This window comes from Balaenoptera borealis (assembly GCF_965194805.1).
Source record: "Balaenoptera borealis genome assembly, chromosome: 21".
Taxonomy (NCBI): Eukaryota; Metazoa; Chordata; class Mammalia; order Artiodactyla; family Balaenopteridae; genus Balaenoptera; species Balaenoptera borealis.
In genome coordinates, this window is record NC_138880.1 from 7,321,270 (window position 1) to 7,333,986 (window position 12,717).

Genomic DNA, 12,717 nt, shown 5'->3' on the forward strand with positions numbered 1-12,717 from the left:
AGGTATAACTGCATCATAAAAGCTGCCCAAATCATCAGCTATCTTATACTGCTGTTGGATCACCCAGAGGAGAAAAGTGAGCTTGTGGTATTCAAAAAGATTTGTGAAAATCAGCTGGGACGTAGCCTCATTGTTGAAATCTTTAATTCTACCCAATCACCGATGCGTTGTTTTATTGGTCATCAAATATAAAATAAAAAGACAGTAGCCTTGATCTAATCATTGTTCCAAGCCTCTTATGATCATGACCAAAAGAATCTGGCTTACCTCTCATGCTAATTCGTTTAAAACCTGATTCCCTTTCTGACTTACTTCACTCTGTATGACAGACTCTAACTCCATCCACCTCACTACAAATAATGCTAACACATATATATGGAATCTAAGGGGAAAAAAAAAAAAGGGTCATGAAGAACCTAGTGGCAAGACGGGAATAAAGACACAGACCTACTAGAGAATGGACTTGAGGATATGGGGAGGGGGAGGGGTAAGATGTGACAAAGAGAGAGAGTGGCATGGACACATATACACTACCAAACATAAAATAGCTAGCTAGTGGGAAGCAGCCGCATAGCACAGGGAGATCACCTTGGTGCTTAGTGACCAACTAGAGGGGTGGGAGGGAGAGAGATGCAAGAGGGAAGACATATGGGAACATATATATATGTATAACTGACTCACTTTGTTATAAAGCAGAAACTAACACACCATTGTAAAGCAATTAAACTCCAATAAAGATGTTAAAAAAAAAAAAAAAAAACCTGATTCCCTATAGGGTAGTCAGCAGCCTGACTTGTGTGTTTTCTCCTGACAGTGTGACACAAGGGAAAGATCACCGCAAGAAAAGAGAAGCCTCTTTGCCATCAACCAGTTTTATCACTTTGGGCAAATAATGTCATCTCTCTAGCCTGCAGTGTCCTCATCGGGAAAATGAGGTGGTTGAAATAATAATTGCTAAGAGCGTTCCAGTTCTGCAACTCTATGAATCTATTACTTGTTGCATTCATAAGCATCAGAAAAGCCACAGTCATCATTGGAACAAGTGCACTGATCTGAGGACAATGCCTTAGAACATGTCAGCTTTCCTAATTTAAAAGAAAACACACCACTACGAAGATCTGCCTGTTTGACAAACTATTGTTTGCATCTATTAAGACAAGTATCTAGACAGTTTATGCCAGGCACACCAAATAACATGATTCGGATGATAGAACTGCTGTGGTGGAGAAAATCTTCAATGCAAATATGAGGCACTGATTGGATCTGAAATGCATATATTATTCAAAACGCGAATTTGTTTAAGTTTCAAACAGATCCAGAATACCCTTTTCTTTATTCATTCAACAGAGAACTCAAATAAGCAGTTGGGTATCAGCCATAGAAATTTATGGAAAAGTTCTAAATCTCTGTCTGTCTCATTTTCAATAGGAAATAAGGGGAAAAAAGGAGAGAAGCAACAAGATTTCAGAAGAGGAATATACGATAAATACACCCACACACTGGACAAGCAGAGTGGACAAGATCATTGCTTGTCTATTTCCTTCCCCACACAGTGGTTCACTGTTCCCACAAATGAGAAATTCTTTTTTTTTTTTTTTGAGCTTCATTTTTTTAAATTGAGAGACATTCTTGATTGAAGGTGTATAAATATCTGTCTCTGTGGCTTTATTGCTTCCAGTCATCTTAGTGAGAGTCTTGGGGGTTGAACTGTGCTGTTCATTAGGTAAGCAAATGTCTGTAGATCATTTTACGAAGAATTATTTATCCTCACCTAGAGATCAAGGGAAAAGCCTTAGAAAATGCAATCAAAAATCCTGGGTTCAAGTTCTGATTATATATTTCACTATGTGACACCAGGCAAGTCACTTTACCCTATAGGGCCTCAGTTTCTTCATCAACAAAATGGAGCTAATAATACTTTGTATTTATTATGAAGATTAAACGAAACAACGAAGGCAATATTTCTGAAATAGTATCTTTTTTTTCGGGGGGTGGGAAATCCAGGGTGAGATAATATCTTAACAATTATCAGTTACGATCATTGATTTTATCATTAGGTTAATATATATATATATATATATATATATATATATATATATATATATATATCTCATTAGGTTAGATTCAGCCTGCTCAACTACAGTTTTACCAGAGGGCAGGATCTTTTAAATACGATATATTTTTGCTTCACTGTTGAGAGATGAAAAGACTTTTTGAAAGCTACAGTTTATAAATGTAACGAATATAAAGTAACTTTTGTCATGTAGACAGTTGATTCTTGTTATCCGTGGTAGTTATATCCTATAAACTCTCCAAGAATACTGAATTAGTAAATACTGACTGAGTATTCCTTGGGGAAATAGAGAGTTAGGTTCCTGTGAGCCTGTGGTCACATTCTGATCAACTGGTCAATACAGAATCTTGTTTTACGTGTGCTTCTGTTTAAAGACACCTTCTTTAATATATATTTTTGATTCACTAACATTTAACTCAAAGCCAACACATTACAACTCATGCCTGAACAAAGCTTATCTAAACACACACATTTTCCCCGTAAGGCACATCACAGCCTTCTTGCACTTAGGAAAACTAGACAGCACTCCAGGGCCGTAACGGGGAGCCATTTTAAATGGCAAAATTTCCAACAAAAAGCACAAAAATGCAAAACACCTGGCAGGAAATAGATTGCAAAAAAGGCACTTGTTTGCAGTATGAGGGTTGAAATTTCGAAGATAGAGTGTTGCCTTCCGCTGAGAACATACACATGGGGCAACTCAAATTTTTCACCACTTTGCACACATCTGTGAGTGCCCATGAAATGCCATGAGTGCTGATTTTGTGGTTAAAAATAAATTTTAGTGAGTAGGTGAGTTCACAGATACAAAATCCCACAAATAATGAGGATTGTGTGTTTGTGTATACTTATGTAAGTATTTATACACAATCATATATTCATTCAATAATTAATCATGAGGCAGGCACTATAGTAAGTATTTTAGATATATATTCTTCCTCATTACAATAATTATATAATCTCAGTATCACTATAATCTTACCAATATGAAATTGAGGGCTGAGGACTTAAAATCACTTGTAAAATTCACACAAATAGAACCAGAATTTAAAGCCGAGTCTGATTTCAGGGCCTATGTTTGCCCTCTACTTTATTCTTTGTTTCACCAATTTGAGTCAAGCCAGTGATGTCTGAGAGTTATATAAAAGAAAGTGCTCAGTATCCATTCTGGCTAAGAATGATGGATGTATTCATAAAAGCTTACACGTGAAACAGTAACTTTCAGGGACAATGTATCAAGCAGGATGGATTAGGCTCTCCTGCAGTTACAAACAGCCCCCAAGTATCACAATAAAGGCCTCTTTTTTGCTCTTGCAAAGTCTAGTGTAGGTTGAATGGCCCTCCTCCATCCTGTAGCCCGGTCTTAAGACATCTGCTCCCAACCAATTGAAAGTCTCGGGAAGGTAGGAAGCAAAGGGTGTTTGGATGAGCAATGTCTCTGCCACAAACACAAATAAATTTTCCTGTTAATCCTAAATATAATACCTAACCGTATAGACTATGGGTAATCTTAGATCTCACTTTGATTAATGGTAGACAACGGGAAATACCTGTAGTTTAAAGGTTTTATTCTAAGCTTCAAATTTCTTCTAAATTGTTTACATTTTCTTCTAAATTGTTTACATTTTCTTCAAGAAAACTTTTTAAAGGACAGTTAAAGGATGTTTTCTTTTAGGATTTTCTTTAGGATTTTGAGTCAGAGCTCAGTCTCATTCTTATTTCAATTATTTTGTTTGTATGGGTTGGTCATAAAGAGAAAGGGGAAAAATCACTAGCTAGCAAGCATAATATCGGGGCCAGTGACTTCAGTTAAATGAAGGTGGTTGTATCCTGTGTTGAACAGTGTCTCCCCTCAAATTCATGTCCGCTCAGAATTTCAGAATGGGAACTCCTTTGGAAATAGGGTTTTTGCAGATATAATTATTTAGACTAAGATGGACCATACTGGATTATGGTGAGCCATAGATCCAATAACTGGTATCTTTATGAGAAGAGGAAAGGACACACAGATGCAAGGGAGGAAGGTCATGTGACAATGGAAGCAGAGATTGGGATGATGGACAGAAAGCCAAGGACTGCCAGAAGCCTCCAGAAGGTAGGCAAGGATTTTTCCCCAGAGCCTCAGTGTGAGCGAGGCCCTGCCCACACCTTGATCTCAGACTTCTAGCCTCCAGAACTATGAGCATAAATTTCTATCGTTTTAAGCCACCCAGTTTATGAGAAGTTGTTACAGCACCCCTGGGAAACTATACAGATCAGACCTCAGATTTCAAATAAGAATTTAAAATCAGGAGGTATAAGCATATGAAGGTTTTGATCAAATCTGGTTATAATTTCATCTCTTTCGTTTTCTAAATGTCTTTGAATTTCAGGCCTAGTGGAGATATTTGCTATCACTCACATCTTGCAGCTTCTCTGGAGAATTCCTTGTTCTCAACAAGAGGGGGCCACTGGCCTCCCCTCATTCTCTGCTCTCAAGGTACCTCCCCAAGGCTCGTCTCTCTAACTTCCCTCCATCTGTCCTGATCTCTCCACTAACCCCTATCCGGTGTCTCCCCAGCTCCTCAAAGGTGTGTGGTCCTGGGGAATGTTTCATTTTATACACACACACCTATAATACCACCACTCTCTCTCCTCGCCGCCTCTCCCCCAAGATCATTCACTGTCTAGATCAGAGGTGGGCAAACCTTCCACATAAAGGACCTCGGAGCAAATATTTTAGGCTTTGTGGATTCTGTGGTTTCAACTCTGCCATTGTGGCACAAAAGCGGCCTAGACAGAACGCAGGTGAATGAGCACGGTCGTGTTCCAATCAAACTTTATTTATGGAACACCGAAATACGAATTTTCTATATTTGCCGTGTGTCACAAAATATTTTTCTTTTGATTTTTTTTTTAAACCGCTTAAATGCATAAACACCATTTGGGGCTTGCAGACCACACAGAACGGGCAATGAGAGGTCAGATGTGGTTCTCGGGCCAAAGTTTGCTGAACCTGATCTAGCTCAGTGGTTCTCGGGCCAAAGTTTGCTAAACCTGATCTCGCTCAGCGGTTCTCAACTGGGGTCAACTTTGCCCCCCAGGAAGCATCTGGCAATGTCTAGAGATGTTTCCTATTGTCACATGTCTAGTGGGGCTCTTTTGTCATCTAGTGGGTGGAAGCCAGGGACACTGCTAAACATCGTACAATGCACAGGACAGCACCCCTCCCCTAACCAAGAATTAGCCAGTTACAAATGTCAGCGCCACTGAGATTAGAAACTCTGAGCTAGATAAAGGGTTCCTGTGAGAAACTGAGAGCCCTCCCTTACACCCCACGCCATAGGTTATATAGTTATTAAGGCCCTAGTTGGACAAGTCTCATCCTAAATTCTTCTCAGATCTCTGCAACTGCAATGATTCTAACTGTTCTTCAATAGATCCTGTGTATCCATAGATCTTCACGGTGTGTCGTTCATTGTAGCCAAGGGCCCACGTTTCCTCCACCAAACGGCAAGCCTCAGAAGGGCGTGTGGTGTCTTACCCACCTTTACATTCCCAGGACCAAGGGTGACAGGAACTGAGCTAGGAAAACAATGAACTAAAACCTCCAAGTTATGAACTCACTTGAGGCAGGTACCAGGTGAGGGAATTCCAGCTTCCGTAGAGAAGCTACATCTATGAGCCCTTAGAGTGGAATTTTCTGTCCCAGAATGCCAGAGTTGCTGGGTGAATCGATGGCCAACAAGGCCCCATGCTTGATGCAGCAGGAACTACCTTTGGCCAGAAAGTCAGTGGGACTGGAGCTGGTTGAGAAGAGCCAGTAGGACTTCCTGCAGCCCCTCTTATGGCATCAGTGGAATCTTCAATTACCCGTTGAGCTTGGTGTCCTGTGGCATCACATGAGGCTGGAGCAGGTGGGACCATAGAGCCAGAAATAGATCTGCAGAATCCCGCAGCTCTGTGTTTGCCCTGCCCTGCTCCCATCCAATGCACCCGACGGCCCTTGGATCCCTGACTCAGCCCCTCCTCCTAACCTCTGAGTTTCTCTCACCCTGAACCCTGCTTTGCTCTCCCCATCTCACAGCCCACCTCTGCCCCACCCCAAGCTTCTGCACCGACTATGCCTCTTCCTCCTATGATTTCTGGACTCGGCTAGTCCACACCCTGGACGTCCCAGGCCAACACCACCAGTGGCTCCCTCCCTGCACACAGCACAGAGCCCTGCTTCTCCCATCCTCCGACTTGCCCTCTGCTCAAATCCGGTCTCCTGCTCGGTCCTATTAGCTCCATCCTCCCTCTCTGCCCAGTCACGCTGGATTATGTCTCCTTTGGCAGATTTCCCTGGCTGTTTTGATTCATCTTCTCCCCAGGTTCCTGTGACCTGTACCCTGACCCCTACATCTGCACTCGTACTTGTCCTTAGGCAGGGACAGAACACCGGGTGACACTGGCTGTCACTCTCTGTTTCAAGAACACGGAAGACAGGCAAGCTTGTGTCCGGGGAGGATGCGGGAGAACAAGTGTGGAGCCCTCTTCCCTCCAGGAGGTGCTCTTGGTAAAGCAGATTCACCCAACGGAAGCAGCCTTGGATGAAAAGACAATAAAGTATTTCAAGAGCAAAATTATATAGCCCGGAGTTCGGAGCAGGGTAAATAAAAACAGCTTCATTTCCTAAGCAAACAGAGCAAAACATTTCCTGAGCTCTACGTGGCCCTGTGATTAGCACTTTGCATTTATTAATCAGATCCTATAATCATTGTGGAAAGCCTTTGATATAAGTAACAGCATTAGACCCATTGTACAGATTGGGAAAGGGCAGTCCGGGCAGGTGAAGTCCTCAGTCAGTAAAGGGTGGGGTCTGACTGACCTGCTTAATATCACAGGACAAAGTCAGCAGCAGTTTTGCACAGCGAAGTAATAAGTTATACTTGGGGGTAAGGCCCTGATACAAAGATATACCTCCTTCCCTCAGGCAAGTCTCTGAAAACAGTCATGTCAGTGTTCCCTATGTTGAATTTGAGGCTCCCCAAGGTGAAATAAGTAAAATATACATAAAGGAGTGTCCTGTTTGGCTAAGTATTTACTTAGCCCAGGTGTGTTAGTTTCCTCTGGCTGCTGTCACAAAGTACCACAAAATTAGTGGCTTAAAGCAACACAGTTTTACTGTATCACCATTCTGGAGGTCAGAAATCTTAATTCCATAGGCAACGTCAGTTGCCCCTTGCCATGTAACACATGTTCACAGGTTCTGGGGATTCGGAAGTGGACACATTCGGATACACTATTCGGTCTCCTGCAGGCAGTGACAGTACCCTTGGGGCGCCACCAATGGCAGACCTGCAGCCACTGAACACATACCCCTACAGGGCGCCCAGGCAGCTACGGGGAAAACCCAGCACCGCTTACGGCACAGGAGCCCAGAACGGAGCCGCCCACCTGGCTCCTCATCCTCCCCTGCTCTGCTGGAAGTGCTTCCCCTTCACCTACAGACTCGGCTCCTGTGACGGGCCTCCGGGGCCAATCCCTGCCTTCTGTGAGCAGGTTTACAGCAACCTTCTAGCCCCTTGTGTTTCCACTCTGATCGCACAGCTCCTTCCATATACCTGAGATTGGCACTCCCTTCTGGGCCTTCATTCTGGTGTCTGGTTCCTTGTTTGATCCTTCAGAGACATTGAGTTCTTGTCTTTTCTTTCTTTTTTTTTTTAATAAATTTATTTACTTTATTTATTTATTTTTGGCTGCCTTGGGTCTTTGTTGCTGCACGCGGGCTTTCTCTAGTTGCGGCGAGCGGGGGCTACTCTTCGTTGCGGTGCGCGGGCTTCTCATTGTGGTGGCTTCTCCTGTTGCAGAGCATGGGCTCTAGGTGCACGGGCTTCAGTAGTTGTGGCACGCGGGCTCAGTAGTTGTGGCTTGCGGGCTCTAGAGCGCAGGCTCAGTAGTTGTGGCGCATGGGCTTAGTTGCTCCGCGGCATGTGGGATGTTCCCGGATCAGGGGTCAAACCCATGCCCGCTGCATTGGCAGGCAGATTCTTAACCACTGCGTCACCAGGGAAGCCCGAGTTCTTGTCTTGAAAAAGATTTACTGTCACCTCTATTTGCTTGCCAGTCCTCAGTCCCAGATGCAGAGTCCTGCCCTCGGCTGGTGGCTGTGTCTCTCTCCGTCTGACAGGTTTCCTAAACGCCAGAGCCTGTTTGTGTCCTCGGCTCCGTGGCCACCCCCTTGCCCCTGAGTTCACAGTCCCTGCTCCCCCGGCCCACCAGCACCAGCACTGCCCCCCTCTCCTGGGCCAGGCCCCGCCTTGGTTCACGGAACTCATCCCAGAAAGGTCCGTCTCCAAGGAGACCCAATCCCGGGCACCCTTATGCTCCTCCCAAGGCAGAGTTTGAATAACCCCATGTTAATAATAATCAGGACGTCAGAGGCTCTGATAGAGGAAAGGGGTCAGGCTGCCTACTACCCCCCATCAACTCACCAAAGGCTCACCTGGGAAGAACACAAGACCTTCTAATTTTCAAAGCACTTTTCAACCTATCATTTGCTCTGTAAAAGGGCCAGTGAGGTAAATGCATCCAGTATAAGAAATAGACGACTGATGGGAAAACTAAGGTTGAAAAGTATGTGGAGCTACTAAAGGAGATGCGACGAGACAGAGCCAGGGCCTCACTTCCTGTCTCCTGACTCCCAGGCTAGGATTTCTTCTGCCATATTATGTCAGTGGGTCAAGCCTGTAGGTAGCATCCGCTGAGAATCTCAGGGTTGGAAGGTCTTTAAATGTCATCCAGGCTAACCATGTAATCTAGGGACATTAAGTGTCCTCTAGGCTAGTGTCATGATGGTGGCAGCCCCTCAGGAAATGCCCTGCCAAGTGGTCAGCCAGCCTCTGCTTCAAAAGCAGCCCCCAGACACACAGCTCACCTTTGAGTGTCTCTGAACATTAATAAAGCCTTCCTTATCTTGAGCTCAGATCTAACCCCCTAATGTCTACCTACTCATTGGTTGAATCTGTTGCACCCAGGCACACACATGCATGCGTGCGCACACACACATGCATACACACACACACGCACACAACAGGGAAGAGCCAAACTGGACTACCTGTTGGATCTGTTTCTTTTACCGTAACCTTTGCTTTCCGCTGCTTTTGTTCATTAAAAGGGTACTGTCTGTACATAATTGCCTGCCTTGGGGAACCCTGCCCCTCTGCCTGAATGTTAAACGGAAGTGCCTTTGTTCAGGGAAACTCTGGACCCTGTTCCACCTGTGGACGGCTGCAAGAAAGAAGAAATGAACACGTCCCCTCCCGGAGGCTGGCCGTTCCAGGTGATAGTTGCATAACTTATGGCCTTCTTACTTTACTTCCTCATCTCCTTCCTTTCTCTGTGCTATAAAATAAACTGGCATCCAAACCCCGATAAGATGGTTATTTTGAGACTTTAGTCTGCCATAATCTCGGTCTGGCGGCTTTCGTATTCCCTGCCTCAACACCTTGTCTCCGATTTATTGGCCTGTCGTGCGGCGAGCAGAGAGAACTTGGACCCGGTAACACGCACACAGCATGACTCTTTCCCATGACAGCCTTCTGAGTAATCTCTTTTCCGTGCTAAACAACCCCACTCCCTTTCCTCTCCCTCCAGTGAGAGGATTTCCATGCCCTTCATCATTCTGGCCTCTGTCCTCTGAGTCACCTCGGAACGCTTCCCACAGTGTGGCAGTGACACGACCACGGCAGCCTCAATCTAGCCTCCGAGCTGGGCAAGACCTCCACGCTGGAATCTGCCAAGGTTTGGAGAACGTGATGGGTCCCGAGTCCTCACCACGCTCTCATCTTACAGAAGGATCTAGAAAAGCATGAACTGGAGCAGAGATTCCACAACACACTAACAAACAAGATCCGGAACTGGGTTTTGTTCTAGTGGTCCTGCTAAGCATTTCAGAAATTCTAGTAAATACACGTCTATCTGGAAAGGCAACCCAAACCTAAACTATGTAATTCTGCAGGATCCCCAGCTGATGCTTGATCAAAGCACATCCTGAGTAGGAGGAAAGGTAATGATTCCCGGATACCAACCGCTCGCCCTCATCAGATGGAGCAGCTCGGAGAAGCAATGAGCTGTGCTTCAATTATTCCTGCCCAGAAATCGCCGCCGTTCAGGAGCCTCTTATTTCTGGAGCGGAGGCTTCAGCAGCACACCTGAGCAGGGAGATTGCTTCTGAATTCAGTTGTTTGGGATTTATATGTTCTCTTTTTTCCTTTTGTTTTCATGATAGAAGTAATGTCAAGCCAATCTGGTTGATTAGGCAGAGCAGTTCCTAGATGGGCAGAGGACGGTGAACCTTCGGGCACCACTGCTGGGTTCGGCCGCAGGCAGCAAGGGCAGATGGCAGGCAATCCCGACTCCGCTCAAGGAGCAGAAGGGGTTGCACTTGGGGGCTCAGGAAGCCCATGGCCTGGGTATTCTTTCCTGCTGCCTCTTGGTCCTTATCCTGCATTTGCAGTAACTGCATTTTGCTGGAGGCCAAGCCTCAACCTCTATCCTAGGTCTGGCAAACCGGGTTCCTGATGTGTCCTTATACTTGGTTTCCAGCCCAGCACTCTGGTCTAAAATGACAGTGCCCTGCCATGCTCTGAACAGCCTTTTCTTTCCCTAGAGCCCCAGGACTGCAGCCAGCACCCTGCTACCACCTGCCCGACTTTCTTGATGCTGGAACCCTGCTTGAGTCTCAGCACGATCTCGGTACCCAGAATCTCCATTGCTGGATTCCACCCTCCTATCAGGCCCTCCAACCTTGTCCTGTGCCTCAGGACATAATGCCTACCCTCTGCTTACACTTGTACCTAATGACTCACCTCCCTCTAGGAGGACACATTGCTTTCTTTGCTCCCTGCCAGCAGCTGGGTTGACAACAACGCCAGCCCAGGAACCAATGTAGCTTCCCAGGCTCTCCAGTTCTGTCTGAAGTTACCATGTTCCAAGATCCCTTCTGCTCAAAGCAGCTTTGGAGGAGAATGGATGAGAGGTTACGCTGCAGAAAGGGAGATGCTGGGAAAAGACAACCAGCATCTGTTTCCATAGCCCAAGCCACGAGCTATGAGTGCTACCTTCCCCCCGCCCACCCCCATTCCCTCCTCACCCACCCAGCGCCTTGATGCCTGTCACAGCGAGGACTGGGCCAGCTCCGTGGATGCCAAGACTAAGTCATTAAGGAAACACTGCACTTCAAGTATTTTAGATCTTTTTCCTTTGGGATATATTGATGGCAACTAACAACGCTGAGGATAACTCAGAAAAACAAACTGATGCTTGGTTATCTTAAGGACGTATTGAAATTCACAAAGCACTATTTTTTTTTGCCTGGTGGTGATTTTTTTTACAGAAATAATAACTCCCATTTGCTAATTAATGTGATAAACAAAGATATAGCTTCTTCTCTTCCATCACCACCCCCAAAATTAATTTTAACAGCAATACTAAGCTTAGGCAGAGAGAACAAATGGGCTAGTTACACATTCATGGAGAACAGATAAAAACTTTCCAGTGGTTGTTTCTTTGAGGTGTCTATTTTAAGAGATTTGAGAGGGAGTAGGTTACAAGGTGAGTATCCAACCTTTTAGAGAGCAAAAATCAAGAGTTTCCACCAAGTGCCTGCTTATCAAATGTCAACACACAGAATGTGCCTAAATCAAGCTGAGCTTGTCTCCAAATTCCACGTGTTTTGCAACGCCATCCTATATCTGAACGTCATAGCCACCTTTACAAAAACAATAGTCTTTAGTTCAACTAAGTAGAAAAATGCAGTGAAAAGATTCCTTGCTCGTCTCCAAGTGAAAGCAGATATCTTTCTTAAGAAAAACACCAGTGAGGATAAAAGCCAACTATTGTTTTAGACTCTCTTCAATTTCAAAAATACCATTGAAAAAATAATTACACCCACGATTTATGCATGATTCATTAGGCAGCCAGATACAATGCACTGCTACCTTGTAATTGCACTGAAAAAGTCAACATCATGAAATATACCCTCAACTTCTTGGGATTATCACCTAGTCTAGTAACATCTTTGCCACAATGTACATCTTGTCCAAAGAATCTATCTTGATTAAATGATAACAGTAGTAATTTAGTTCTATGACTTAATAGACTTCTGAAGAATTTTTTTTTTGTTACTTCTGAAGAACTAGAGGGTCAAATGATCTGTTATCAATGTTTAAGCTTTTTATTGTGAAAGTTAATAGGCTTGAATCACAACATTCCCTACACAGATGACTGAAATGTCACCTGGGGGGAGGGGGTGGGTGCACCCCGGGTGTCAGCACATGAAAGTGTTTTTAAAGTCTCCCATTTTCCTCCTCCCTATCCCCATGAAGATAAGAACATTAACCAGGAGTAAGCAGGGAAGCAATACGTGTACAATACACTATCCATCACCCCTACTGATTACAGACCAAAACTAGAAAGGACAGTGTTCCTTACATAATAGATTATCTTACATGATATACGATAAATATGACAGACAACATCTTGCAGGATGGAAACAGCCATTCAGAAGATGCAAACTGCTGAATTACGAATCTGAAGGCTCCAGGTTGAGAGAACCAGCCCTTGGATTTAACAGTCTTATGACAGCACAAGTTCCACTGGGCTGGCTACCTGCTCACCCT

At 44.6% G+C, this 12,717-nt stretch overlaps 1 protein-coding gene across 3 annotated transcripts in view; it reads right to left on the minus strand.

Annotated features, from left to right (window-relative positions):
• The window catches only part of ZMAT4 (zinc finger matrin-type 4), a 422,482-nt gene that overhangs the window by 218,779 nt on the left and 190,986 nt on the right, over positions 1-12,717 (minus strand). The gene's annotated exons all lie outside the window — the stretch shown is intronic.